Source organism: Eubalaena glacialis, chromosome 10 (genome assembly GCF_028564815.1).
Source record: "Eubalaena glacialis isolate mEubGla1 chromosome 10, mEubGla1.1.hap2.+ XY, whole genome shotgun sequence".
Lineage (NCBI taxonomy): Eukaryota > Metazoa > Chordata > Mammalia > Artiodactyla > Balaenidae > Eubalaena > Eubalaena glacialis.
The window spans coordinates 120,927,088-120,939,445 of record NC_083725.1 but is presented as its reverse complement, the minus strand read 5'-3'; the positions used below and the strand labels follow the sequence as shown (position 1 = coordinate 120,939,445).

The window sequence follows — 12,358 nt, the reverse complement described above, 5'->3', positions numbered from 1 at the left end:
CTCCCGCCACGCTTCGTCCAACCCCTGGCGCACACAGCCTGCAAAGACCAGGCCGTGAGCGCGACCGCACCCCGTCCCCCGGGCACAGTCCGCAGGTCCCCAGGGGGTCCCGGCTTCCAGCAGGTGTCCAGTGCGCCCCGCAAGATGCAGTACGCAGGTCCCGTGTGCGCACCGACCCCCAAGCTGCTGTCCGCAGGTCCCTGGTGCGACCCCTGCCGCGCTCGCCTTTGGGGGTAGGGCAGTTCTAAAGCCACAGAGCACCCATCCCTGGGGCGCGTGAGACCCCGGGGGGCAGCACGCGCCGACCAACCTGCACCCGCGCCCCGCCCCCTGCGGCCGAGGGGCGGGGGCCGGGGTTTCCGCCAGTGGCGGGCCGCCCGTTTGGCCAATCGCGGCGGGCGCCGCCCCACGCCCGGCCCCTGGGAGGAAGCCTGTATGCCCGGCGCGTGGCTCCCGGGAGCGTCTCTAACAAAGCTCGGCGCCTGCGCGGCCCCGCCCGGCCCCTCCCGGCGACCAGGGTGGGCGCGCACTCCCACGCGCGCCTGTTCCTGGCCGGGTGCCCACCTGTTTATGACTCCACCGGACCTGCGAGAGGGGAACGCAGCCCTCCGGGCGGGGCGGGGCTTGAGAGGTGGTGAAGACCTGGCGCGCTTGGGTAGGGGGTTCAGGTTCCTGGGGCGCTTTTCCCCAACATCCCCCCACGCCCACTCTCTGCGGGTGGTTGCCGTGCGCCCCGGGCCTTGGGGAGCCTTGAAGCGGAGCGCCTGGAGGTTTGCACAGACCGCTTCAGACCCGCGTGGCTGTCGGCCTGCCTCTCCCCTCCGCCCTCCCCCCGCCCCCGCAGCTTCCTCCGCTTTCCACGTTCCCCCCAAAGCTTCCTCCCTTCCTGGTCCAGTTCCCTCCGGCCGCTCACCCGTCGATGTGTACCCGCCTTCGTGGCGCTTCTTCCTCACTGCCATGCCTCCAGCACCATCCACCTACCCCCGCACTGAGATTGGCCGGTGGGGGAAGGTCGCTGGGGCCGCAGCCTTTCCAGAGTCTCCCAGGGGAGGTGAGGCGTCAAGAGACTTCCTCCCTGACCGATGGGGGTACATTTTGGGGTCTGAGGGGGCAGGGACTTTGGAAGTGTGCAGAATGCGACGTTACTGGGAGAGTGTTGTCCTGCCCCGCGGCCTGGGAAGGCCAGTCAAGTGGCTGTGCCCTCAGGAGGCCATACCCAGCAGGTTTTTCCCGAAAAGTGACCAGACTCTCCTGGGCCAGGACCTCTGGGAATGGAGGTGGGGGCGGGCGGGCCCGCGGGCCCAGCTTCCTGGAGCCGACTTACTGTTCTGGGAGCAGGCGGGGGGACCCAGGGCCCCTCCCAAGAAGTCCGCAGGGCACACGGGCGAGGATTAGCTGCCCACCTCATGGCGCCCACCGGCTCCCATTACCCTGCAGGATTCTCCTGGCAAGTCGGCTTGACTTTCCTGCTTTAGGAAGTTACCTGGAGGCCAGCACTTGCCAGGAGCAAGGGGCCCTGTTTGTCTTAGGAGGAAGCTGACTCAGAAAGGACATGGAATGTGTCCACAGTCACACCTCTGGCCAGTGGAGCAATCAGGTAGGAATCGGGTCCCTGACTGAGCCCAGGTGGCCCGATCTTTATCCCTTTCAGAGCGGAAGGCCTGGCTCACCTCTTCATCCTCTCTGGTCAGAGCCCACCCCCTCCTTCCCTGAGGGTTATTTGGCAAACCCCAGCCAGATGCTTGTCCTTCCTTCCCTGCCCGTGCCAAGGGCGCCAGGAAAAATCCCGGAGTCCTGCAAACAGGGCCCTGCCTGGACTTGCGCTGGGCCTCCAGGCCCTGGACAGCCTTGGGTGCTGCCTCTCCTCCTACCCCATCTCCTGGGCTCTGGCTTTGCTTCCTCCCGCCTGTCCACTGCCTCGAAGCAGGAGGGACGTTACGGAGGCGAGTTGGCTCATGCCTTGGCCCTGGGGATTAAGCCCTGGCCCCTCTGCCCTCTGCTGCCCCGCTGGCCTCCTGCTCAGCTTTGACGCCACATCAGCTGGAACCCTGCCCTGACCCCTCTGCCCTGTGCTCCACACAGCATGTCACTCATCACACCCAGGCGTCCATCGGAGGGCTCTGCACAGGCAGAAATGTGCCCTTCTCTATGTCCACAGGACACCGCCCGTGCCCGAGCCGTGCATGACGCTGCTTCGCTAAGGGGACCTCACATCCAGCACAGAAGATCAGGAGCCGGCGGCACTGGAGCCAGCCATTCGGGGGTCGGGAGGTGGCCGAGGGACGGAGGAGCCCGCAGCGTCCAGGCCCAGCTCTGCCACTGACCCTGAGGCGTCCCGTAGCCCAGCGTCCTGCTGCCCAATAGGGGTGTGCCAGCCCCTGCTCCAGGGGTGACCAAGGCTGAGCATTTGTCAGCTCTGAAGTCACCTCGGGCTCCGTGGGACTGGGGTGCAGGCCCCGGAAGCGTGGGGTGCCCTGGGGACACACAAGGTCCAGAACGTGCTCCTCAGAGAGGCTCTGGGTCCCCTTCTTGGAGCGATGGGAGTTGTCTGGACCCTCTGGGGCCTCCCCCATGGCGGACTGGACCAGGCAGAGGCCAGGCGCGCTCCATGCCCAGGTGAGGGGCTCCAGCTGCCGGCTGGCTTGGCCTGGGCTCTTCACTCTCTCTGCCTGTAGCCCAGGGCCTCTGCCCACCTCCCTCTCCGCCCCCTCCAGGGCCTTCCTCACTGGCTTCCTAGTTGCGTTCTCTGGGTCAGGTCACAGGTGGCAGGTGGAGAGCCCAGCTGGGCCGGGCCGGCACCTTCTCCAAGCCCGCAGGTTGGGCTGCAGCCCTCGTGCGGGAGTCCCACCTGTGTGCCCAGGTCACTTGGGAGCCCGGAGCCTTCTGGAATCCAACTGTGGAGAGGCAGGAGCCATGGGAAATGAAGTGTTTCCAGACATCAAGCTTCAGACCCACTGCTGATAGGGTTCTCCAGAGAGACAAACAGAATACGTAGAAAGAGATTTATTATGAGGAACCAGCTCACATGATCGTGAAGGCTGGGAAGCCCCACGTCTACTGTCTGCAAGCTACAGACCCAAAAAGCCTGTTTGCTGGTGGAATCCAGTCCAAGCCTGGAGGCCTGAGAACCTGGGGAGCTGGTGGTGTAAATCCCAATCCAGGGGCCGGAAATGATGAGGTGGGCTGTCCCAGTTCAAGCAGGTGGGCAGGAAGAGAAAAGGCAAATTCCTCCCTCCTGCATCTTTTGTTCTATTCAAGCCCTCAGTGAACTGGGTGATGCCCACCCACACTGGGAAGAGCATCTATTTTACTGAGTCCACCAATTCTAATGCTAACCTCATCCAGAAACACCCGCCCCCGACACACCCAGAAATAAAATTTAATCTGAACACCCATGGCCTGGTCCAGCTGATACATAAAACTGACCAACACACATCCACCCCTTGCCACCTCAGCATCTGTACCCACCTCCTTAAACCATACCTGATCCCCAAACAAAGACAACACAGAGGTCATAATTCTGCCTCACAACTGTCCTGCCTACAACCAAAAACGCACAAACCCCTTCCTCAGAAGAGGAGGTGAAGTCCCCCCTCTCCCCAGAGCTGACGTCCTGCAGCTTAAACACTAGGGTGTAAATTCCCAGGACTAAATGCTGTGATGCAAAGTCAGTATATCTTATGTGACATGGCAAGGGGAGAAGAGAGGAAAGAAACAAAGATACACACACACACACACACACACACGTAACCGAGCAGGACCCTATGGGGGCTTCCCAGAACAGACCCCCTCTGTGTCCTCTGCTTGCCTTTTGTCTGTAGAAAAACTTCAGTCAAAGAATAAATTTAATCAGAGAAATGAGAAAATGCAGAAAGGAAACAGTCCAGCACACAAACTACTAATAGTTTAGCCATTAAACAAAGTCAAGGACGTTTAGTTCCTCCTCCAGGGCTATAGATCATATTCTGAGCCACATCCTTGAGCTGTTTTGCAGATACTGAAACCCCCACCAGGTGGAAGAAGTTAACTACATGCTGACCACCAGCACGTAGACCCCAGACTGGTTGGAACCAGAAGGTTGATAACGTTGACTCCTGATTACCTCACCACCAACCAATCGGAAGAATGTCCACCAGCTGATCACACACCCCACAACCCGCCTCCCTCACCCTGTCTTTAAAAACCTTTCCATGAAAGCCTTTGGGGAGTTCGGGCGTTTTAAGCACTGGCTGCCTGGACCCCTTGCTTGGCGCCTGCAATAAATGCTGCACTTTCCTTCACTACGACCCGGTGTCAATAGATTGGCTTTACTGCGCATGGATGAGTAGACCCAAGTTTGGTTCCGTAACACTTATAGCAAAAGAAGGAAATAAGTACGACAATTACAGTCCTCATTTCTGTAACTGGTCTCGAGGTTGTAACTCATATATATAACTATCCTCTCCCACCACCCACTGTGTATCCCTGTCCCTTCAGTAAGCACCTCAGCTGGTTGTGGTTCTGTACCTGGTAGTCAACCCAAACCTTCGTCCCTAAAGGGTCTGGGTCATCAGTGGTCCTGCCGGGATTGGGCTGTCGTCGTGTTCCCTTGGCCTCAATCCCAGGGCACGGTAACACTAAGAGATGCCCTAAGGGATCTCCTGCATCCTGCGTGCCCTTTCTTACCTCCGGTGTGGAGGGAGCAGGAGCCCGGTTTCCCCCTGGTGGTCAGGATCAGTCACGCCGGCCAGCACGGTAAGTCCCTTTGCCTGCTGAGACGTGAGGAGCCCAAAGTGGCCAGTGAGCCTTAACTTCCAGTTCAGAGGAATCATTGCTGCATTTCCTGGTGGATACATCCCTCCCTCTGGAACTAAGACCTCTAAGAGCACAAAGTCTCAGGAGCAGGAAGTAAAAGTTCTCCTGGTGGGTCACTAGGGTAATAGTCAGGGGTGCCACTGCCTTTTCCACCCATCGATTCCTGGACCCAGGAGTCTTGGCTGGGAAACAGCGCCATATAGTGGACACGGACTCAGAGCATATACAACCTCCTGGAGAACCCTGCCCCAGCCCCGCAGGGTATTGCCACCTCGCTGGTGCCATAACTGAGTCTTCAAAAGGCTGTTCCACCATTCTTTCAAGCCAGCTGCTTCAGGATGGTGGGGACATTCCACAGGCAGGGGCCCCTGCCACTCTCCCTTTGCTGCGAAGAGGGTTCCCTGATCAGAAGCAGTGCCATGTGGAATGCCAGGAGGATGGATAAGGCATTCTGTAAGTCCACGGATGGTAGTTTTGGCACAAGTATTGCATGCAAAGAAGGCAAATCCATATCCAGAGTAAGTGACTATTCCAGTAAGAACAAAACACTGCCCCTTCCATGATGGAAGCAGTCCTGTCCTGTCACTGAACCAAACTTGGGTCCCCTTGCCTGCGCACAGTAAAGCCAATCTACTGACAGCAGGTTGTGGTGAAGGAAAGTGCAGAAAGTGCAGCATTTATTGCAGGCATCAAGCAAGAAGTCTAGGTAGCTAGAGCTTAAGAGGCCCAAACTCCCCAGAAACTTTCAGGGGAAGGATTTTCAAAGGTTTTTAAAGACAGGGTGAGGGAGGGGAGGTTGTGGGGTGTGTGATCAGCTCATGGACGCTCTTCTGATTGGTTGGTGGTGAGGTAACAAGGAGTCAACATCACCAGCCTCCTGGTTCCAGCTGGTCTGGGGTCTACGTGCTGGTGGTCAGCATAGAGTTAATTTCTTCCACCTGGTGGGGGTTTCAGTATCTGCAAAACAGCTCAAGGACATGGCTCAGAATATGATCTATAGACCTTGAGGAGGAACTAAAGGTCCTTGACTTTGTTTAATGGCTAAAGTATTATTATTTTTTCTTATCTGACTGTTTTCCTTTCTTACTGCATTTTCTCACTTCTCTGATTAAATCTACTCTTTGGAACTCAGGGAAGGTCTAGGAGGCTAAAGTTTCTCTACAGAGAAGAGGCAGGTGAAGGACATGGTTGGGGGGGGGGTTTCTTCTGGGAAGGCCCCATAAGGTCCTGCTCGGTTACACTCTGGCGTAATTAACCAGCCACCAGGTAGCTGGCTGGTCACCCCGGGGGATGGTCCCATATTGGGGGTTCAGTGTTGGTCTCTGCTGCTGGCAGACTGGAAACTCAGCCTTGGTGAGTGGAGCCCATGTTGCTGGGCCCATGCGTCACCTCCATGCCTGCCACCATGGCCGCTTTGCTGATAAGCCCACTGGGCAATGACAGAGTGGCTGGGAAAGAGGCTGACCAGGATCCACAGGACGGTTCTCCTGTCTACTCTATTATTAAAATCTTCTGCTGAGGTCACCCTTTGGTGAGCATTCACATGGGACACGAATATTTTCAGGGTTCTTGCCAATCTACACACCTGTTCCCCAAATTTCCTTGTCACCAATTTTCTAATCATGTTAATTCTAAGTCCCTGACCACCCAGCCAAACCACTGGCCACAGCCCATGGATCTGGTTATAATCACTCATCTGGCCATTTCTCCTTCCAGTCAAAGTGCAGGACCAGGTACACTGCCCGAAGCTCTGCCCACTGGATCACCCTTCACCGTGTCCTTGAGGGATGTCCCACCACTGGTGAGTGGAGCCTGCATATCAATCAGGACCACCTATAACTAGACCGAGTCACCTCTTCCTCTGTCAGTGGATCCTAGGAAACACCCCTGAGGCCATAAGTTAAGGCTGGGAGAGAGAAGGCAGTGTAGCAGGGGTGGGGGCCGTGGGCATTTGGGCCACTTCTTCAGGTAACCTACTGTGCCTTCAGGGCCTGCTTGGGCAGGCTCACCTATACGCCACTTCCATTGGATGGTGGAGTGTTTTTTTCTCTACATGCCCAGCTTTATAGCTCAGTGGGTCAGATAAAGATAACACCCAGTTCATGATGGGCAGGTCACATGGTAACTCGGTGACCCATGGTTAAGTGTTCAGTTTCTGCTAAGGCTAGTAGCAGGCCCGGAGCTGTTTCTCAAGAGGAAAGTAGTTATCTGGGGTGGATGGCAGGGTCTTGCTCCAAAATCCTAAGGGCTTGCCCTGTGATTCACCTCTAGGGACTGCCAAAGACTCAAAGAGCATCCCTCTCTGCCCTGACACTTCAGGCGCCACTGCATCTGCTGGATCATGCGGCCCCAAGGCAGCACAGCCTGGACCCAGCGCAGAGCCTTCTCCTGTGTGGACCCCACCCCAAACGAGCAGTTGTCCAGGTCAATCAGTCAATGGGCTGGAGTAACACACCCAAATGAAGACGAGGTTGTCTCCAGAATCCAAAAAGTCCCATTGGTGTTGGCCCTATTTTTTGGTTGCAGGAGGAGCCAGATGCAACAATCTATCCTTCACCTTAGAAGGGATATCTTGCCGCTTTACTGGACCCCCTAGAAATTTCACTGAGATAGAAGGCCCCTGAATTTTTGTTGAATTTATTTCCTACCCTCTGACATGCAAATGTCATACCAATAAGTCTGGAGTAGTTGCTGCTTCTTGCTCAATAGGTCCAATCGGTATAATGTCATCAATGAAGTGGACCAGTGTGGTGTCTTGTGGAAGGGAAAGGTGACCAAGATCGCTGTGAATTCAGTTGTGACCCAGGGCTGGAGATCTGACTTACCCCTGGGGTAGGACAGTGAAGTGTACTGCTGGCCTTGCCAGGTAAAAGGAAACTGATTCTGCTGGGCTTCATGGACAGGGATGGAGAAAAAGGCATCTGTCAAATCAAAAGTTGCATGCTGGGTGCCAGGGGATGTGTGAATTTGCTCAAGCAACGAAACCACATCTGGTACAGCAGCTACAGTTGGAGTCACCACTTCATTAAGCTTATGAGAATCCACTGTCACTCTCCAAGACCCACCTGTCTTCTGCACAGGCCAAATAGAATGGGGATGTGGTGGGATCACCGCCCCTTCACCCTTCAAGTCCCAGATGGAGGCACTAATCTCTGCAATCCAATCAGAAACGCTGGTTGTTTTACCATCTTCCTTGGTAGAGGCAGTTCTAGGGGCTTCCACTTGGCCTTTCCCACCATTAATCGCCCTCACTCCATGGGTCAGGGAACCAATGTGTGGATTCTGCCAGCTGCCGAGGATTTCTATTCCAGTTATGCCTTCTAGTGGGACCGCTGTGGATGGACCTGAGCTGGAGCTGCCCTGACTCCCTGACCTCCAGGGGCCCCTATCTGGCTGGGGGACCGCGGGGAAGTTTGGGGTCTCCTGGAATCGGTGTCAGTTCAGAGCCAGTGTCCCGGAGTCCCTGGAAAGCCTCATTATTTCCCCTTCCCCAGAGCACAGTCGCCCCGTAAGTGTCTGCAGGTCCTCTGGGCAAGGCTGGGAGAAAGACTGACAGCATCCATTTCCAAGGGTGTCCTGGGTCCTTCCTCAAGGGGACCCCGCCTCCTCTTCCTTCAAGCGTTCTGGGGCTGAAAACTGGCTCACGTCTGGGGATTGACTGAGTGGCCACGACCCTCTGTTTTCACAATTCGGGATAGACGTTTGTTCACGGGACCTAGGACTTCTCCCTTATCCAGATGCGGTGAGAATCCAGCAGGCTTCCTGCCCAGTTCACGTCTAGGAAAACCAGGGTCAACCAGCCAAGGCCACGGGTCAGCACGAGTCTGACTATTCTGACCTCTGCCTCTGCTCTGCCGTCCGTGCCGGTCACCACGCCCACCTCGCCTTTGGCAGTGAGTGCCCCCACTTGGCCCCTGCACCCTGGGATCCGGGGACCCCACTCACTTAGGTTTCCTAGTTGGATGACTGCAGGTCCCACTGTGAGGTCTGGACAGCAGAGAACGGAGCCCTCTGAGGATGCGGTCTGAGGGGATGCTGGGGCTCTCCATGGACATGCTCCCCGCTGTCGTGGTGAGAGGGTCTTCTGGACCCTCCCGGGAGGGTGGGCAGATCTTACACGACAAATCCACTCCGACATCCTATATCCCTGAGCCTTTGACCAAGGGAGGTAGGCCATCTCCAGTTCACCCATTATGGGCCACCTTTAGGTCCCTGTTTCAGCCAAGCAGCTAAACCAACTGTGAGAGCCCTCCCTCATCCGCAGAGCTGCAACATGAGATCCAGAATCTGTGCTCAGAGGGCTCATGTCAATAAATTCGGTCCGGCAAACTTCATCTTCCTTCCTCCCATATCCCATACCTTCAGGTTCCATCTCACACATTCCCTCGGCTTCTGTCTGTATAAATTAGGAAACTCAACTCGTTCTTCTGGAACGCAGCACACCTCGTCATGAGTCACACTTTGTACATCACCTTTGAGGACCTGCTGGGACTTGAGTCTAGTTATGGGTCCAGAAGTAAAGGGGTGGTGAGGGTGGGTCCTGAGGAGAAGCAGCAGCGTCTTCCATGGCAACCGCCTCTGGGGGGCTGTTAGCATCTCCCCAGGCAACGCAGGGTTAACCCCTCCAAATGGAGGTGGGAAGGCTCCCTACCCGTTAGGAGTGGGGAGACCTCTTCCACTGGCAAAGGAGGCTCATCAGAATTTAAGGGCTCAGTATCCCCGGCTCCTTCAGGGTCTTCCCACACATCCTCACCCCAACACACAGTCTTCCAGTCTTTCTGCTTTAACCGTAGACACCCTGCGAGACTGGGAGTTCAATTTACGTTGTGAGTCAGGATGAGATTCTGCATTTGGTTGTCAGTAATCTCAGCCTTGCAGTGGTAGGAGATAAGGCTTTCCTTGGGCCACACACAGAAGTGCTCTTAGGTTATTTATGGGGCACTTGAGCTGGGAGTTCAAAACCCTGAACTCGGGCTTCCCTGGTGGCGCAGTGGTTGAGAGTCTGCCCGCCAATGCAGGGGACACGGGTTCAAGCCCTGGTCTGGGAAGATCCCACATGCCGCGGAGCAACTAGGCCCGTGCGCCACAACTACTGAGCCTGCGTGTCTGGAGCCTGTGCTCCGCAACAAGAGAGGCCGTGATAGTGAGAGGCCCGCGGACCGCGATGAAGAGTGGCCCCCGCTTGCCCCAACTGGAGAAAGCCCTCGCACAGAAACGAAGACCCAACACAGCCAAAAATAAATACAAATAAATACAAATAAATACATAAATTTAAAAAAAGGACACACTCATCTTTAAAAAAAAAACAAAAAAAAAAAACCCTGAACTCACCCTTTTCTTAAACCACTTTGTCCAGCAAAAACCAGGAGCCACCAGCCAATGTCATCATATTCTTCAGTTTTCCAAAGATGTTCAAAAGTATTCTATACAGAGTAATGCAGCTCCTGGCTTCGTATAAGTGGATTATGGGGAGGGTGCAGATACTTTGGGCATCTCTCTTGCCAGATGCCGCCATGGACTGTCAGTGCTTCCTCTCCGGCTGGAAGTAGAGTCATTGGCGTCTTTAAATCCCATTGAATTAGAAAGCTGATTCCAGAAACCCGGAACCAATTCAGAAAATTCATTCTTAACATTCTTTACCCTCTGGAAGCATGCTCAGTACCAAAATCTGTATTAGTTGGGGTTCTCTGGAGAAAGAGAACCAATAAGAGATAGAGATTTGTCTTGGTAACTTGGCTTATGCAATTATGGGGGCTGAGAAGTCCCACCATCTGCCGTCTGCAAGAGGGCCACCCAGGAAAGCTGGTGGTGCGATTCAGTCCAAGTCCAAAGGCCTTGGACCGCCAAGGACGGAAGGTCAATGTCCAGCTCGAGCAACCAGGCAGGAAGCAGAGAATTCCTACTTCCTCCACCTTGTGTTCTATCGGGCCTCGCTGGACTCACCATCCACACGGGGAGGCCACCTGCTCTACTGCATCCATGATTCAATGCTAATCTCACCTGGAAACCTCTTCCCAGACACCCCAGAATCGTGTTTAACCTGGGCACCCGGTGGTCAGTCACGTCGACTCAAAATTAACTATGCCAGCTGAGAGAACAGATTCAAAGCCTGCTCTGGAGAGAAGAGCACGGGGTCCCCACGTGGATGGGGTGTTGCTAGGCCCTTCCCACCTCCAGGGCTGTGAAGTCCCCATGGGAACACATGTTGGAAGAGCCCCAGGCCTCCCAGGAGGAATAGAATGTGAACCTTAAATATAACTGAATTATCTAATAGCCATGTTAAAAAAAAAACTAAAGAGGAACAAAACAAATGCATTTTCATGATATATCTAAATTAATAGCATTTCAACATGTAATTGATATAGAAATCATTAAGGAGATAGTTCACAATTTCTTTTCATACTAAGTTTTCGAAATCAGACGTGTATTTTTTTATACTTAACAGTGCATCTCAATTAGGACTGGCCACATTTCAAACGCTGAAAAGCCACGTGTGGCTCGTGATTACCACGTTGGGCCACACAGATCTGGACAGAGGGATCGTCACGCCTCATTGTAATACTACATTTTCTAGTCTGTATTTGGTTCCTTGACATCTTGGGGCTGCGGGGACCCTGAAGAGACTGCCCTTTCCAGGACTGGCCAATTCCTAGAGATAAAGGCCAAGCTGCAGTGCTCCTTTCATATGCAAACCACCCCATGCAGAGCTCACCCCCACCACCTCCTCCACTGGCCTCTCAAGCTCAGGACTGCCATCCCCTGCCCTCGTCATCGCAGACCAGGTGCCAGAAAGCCAGGGACAGACCCTGTGCCCCAGAGCCCCTTGAAATGATTAAAACCAGCCAATACTAAGCTTGCTCACCCAGCCTTGCCTGTTCCTGCCCACAGAAACCACGATAAAGGTTCCTGCGCACATTTCCCCTCCTTCCCCATTCTCCTTCTGCCTCCTGACCCAGCCCAGTGCATCCCATCACCTGCCCCCTCCTCTCGGAAACTGTAACTGTCTTTTCAATGACATTTGTCTTCTGCTCTGTTGGTCTTGCCTTACCTGGATAATAACAAAACCTACATTTTAAAACACCCATTGCCTCCCATGACAGACAAGCAAACTGAGGCCTCTTGCCAAAGGCAGACCAGCCAGTGGGAGGAGAGACTCAGCCATCCCATTGCTGAGTCTCTTTGATTTGGCCTCCTAAACATCCCTCCACCCCACTGAAGCTGAGAGGGCTCCTGTGGGTGTGACCCTGAGGACCGGTCAAGCCCACTTGGAAAGCAGCCACCCAGCGCACCGGTAGGGAAGAGGTCTCCCCTCCACCAAGTCCACCTCGTGCTTCCATGAACAGAAAGCCAGGTGGATATTAGACCAAGAGGAAAGTGCAATGCAGTCATGACAAGACAAATCCTTCAGGCCACACTTTCTAACCACAGTGCAGTAAAGCTAGAAAGAAAACATCCCAAGTATAGTCACTAGCAGGGCAAAACAAAAAGAGAAAGCCTCTAAATAAATCTCAGCATAAAGAAGAAATCTAAACAGCAAGCATAGGGACTTCTGTGGTGGTCCAGT

At 54.7% G+C, this 12,358-nt stretch overlaps 1 pseudogene; it reads right to left on the bottom strand.

The window, feature by feature from the left end:
- Positions 1-4,382: 4,382 nt before the first annotated feature.
- Positions 4,383-8,849, bottom strand: LOC133099981 (uncharacterized; annotated as a pseudogene).
- Positions 8,850-12,358: the final 3,509 nt, after the last annotated feature.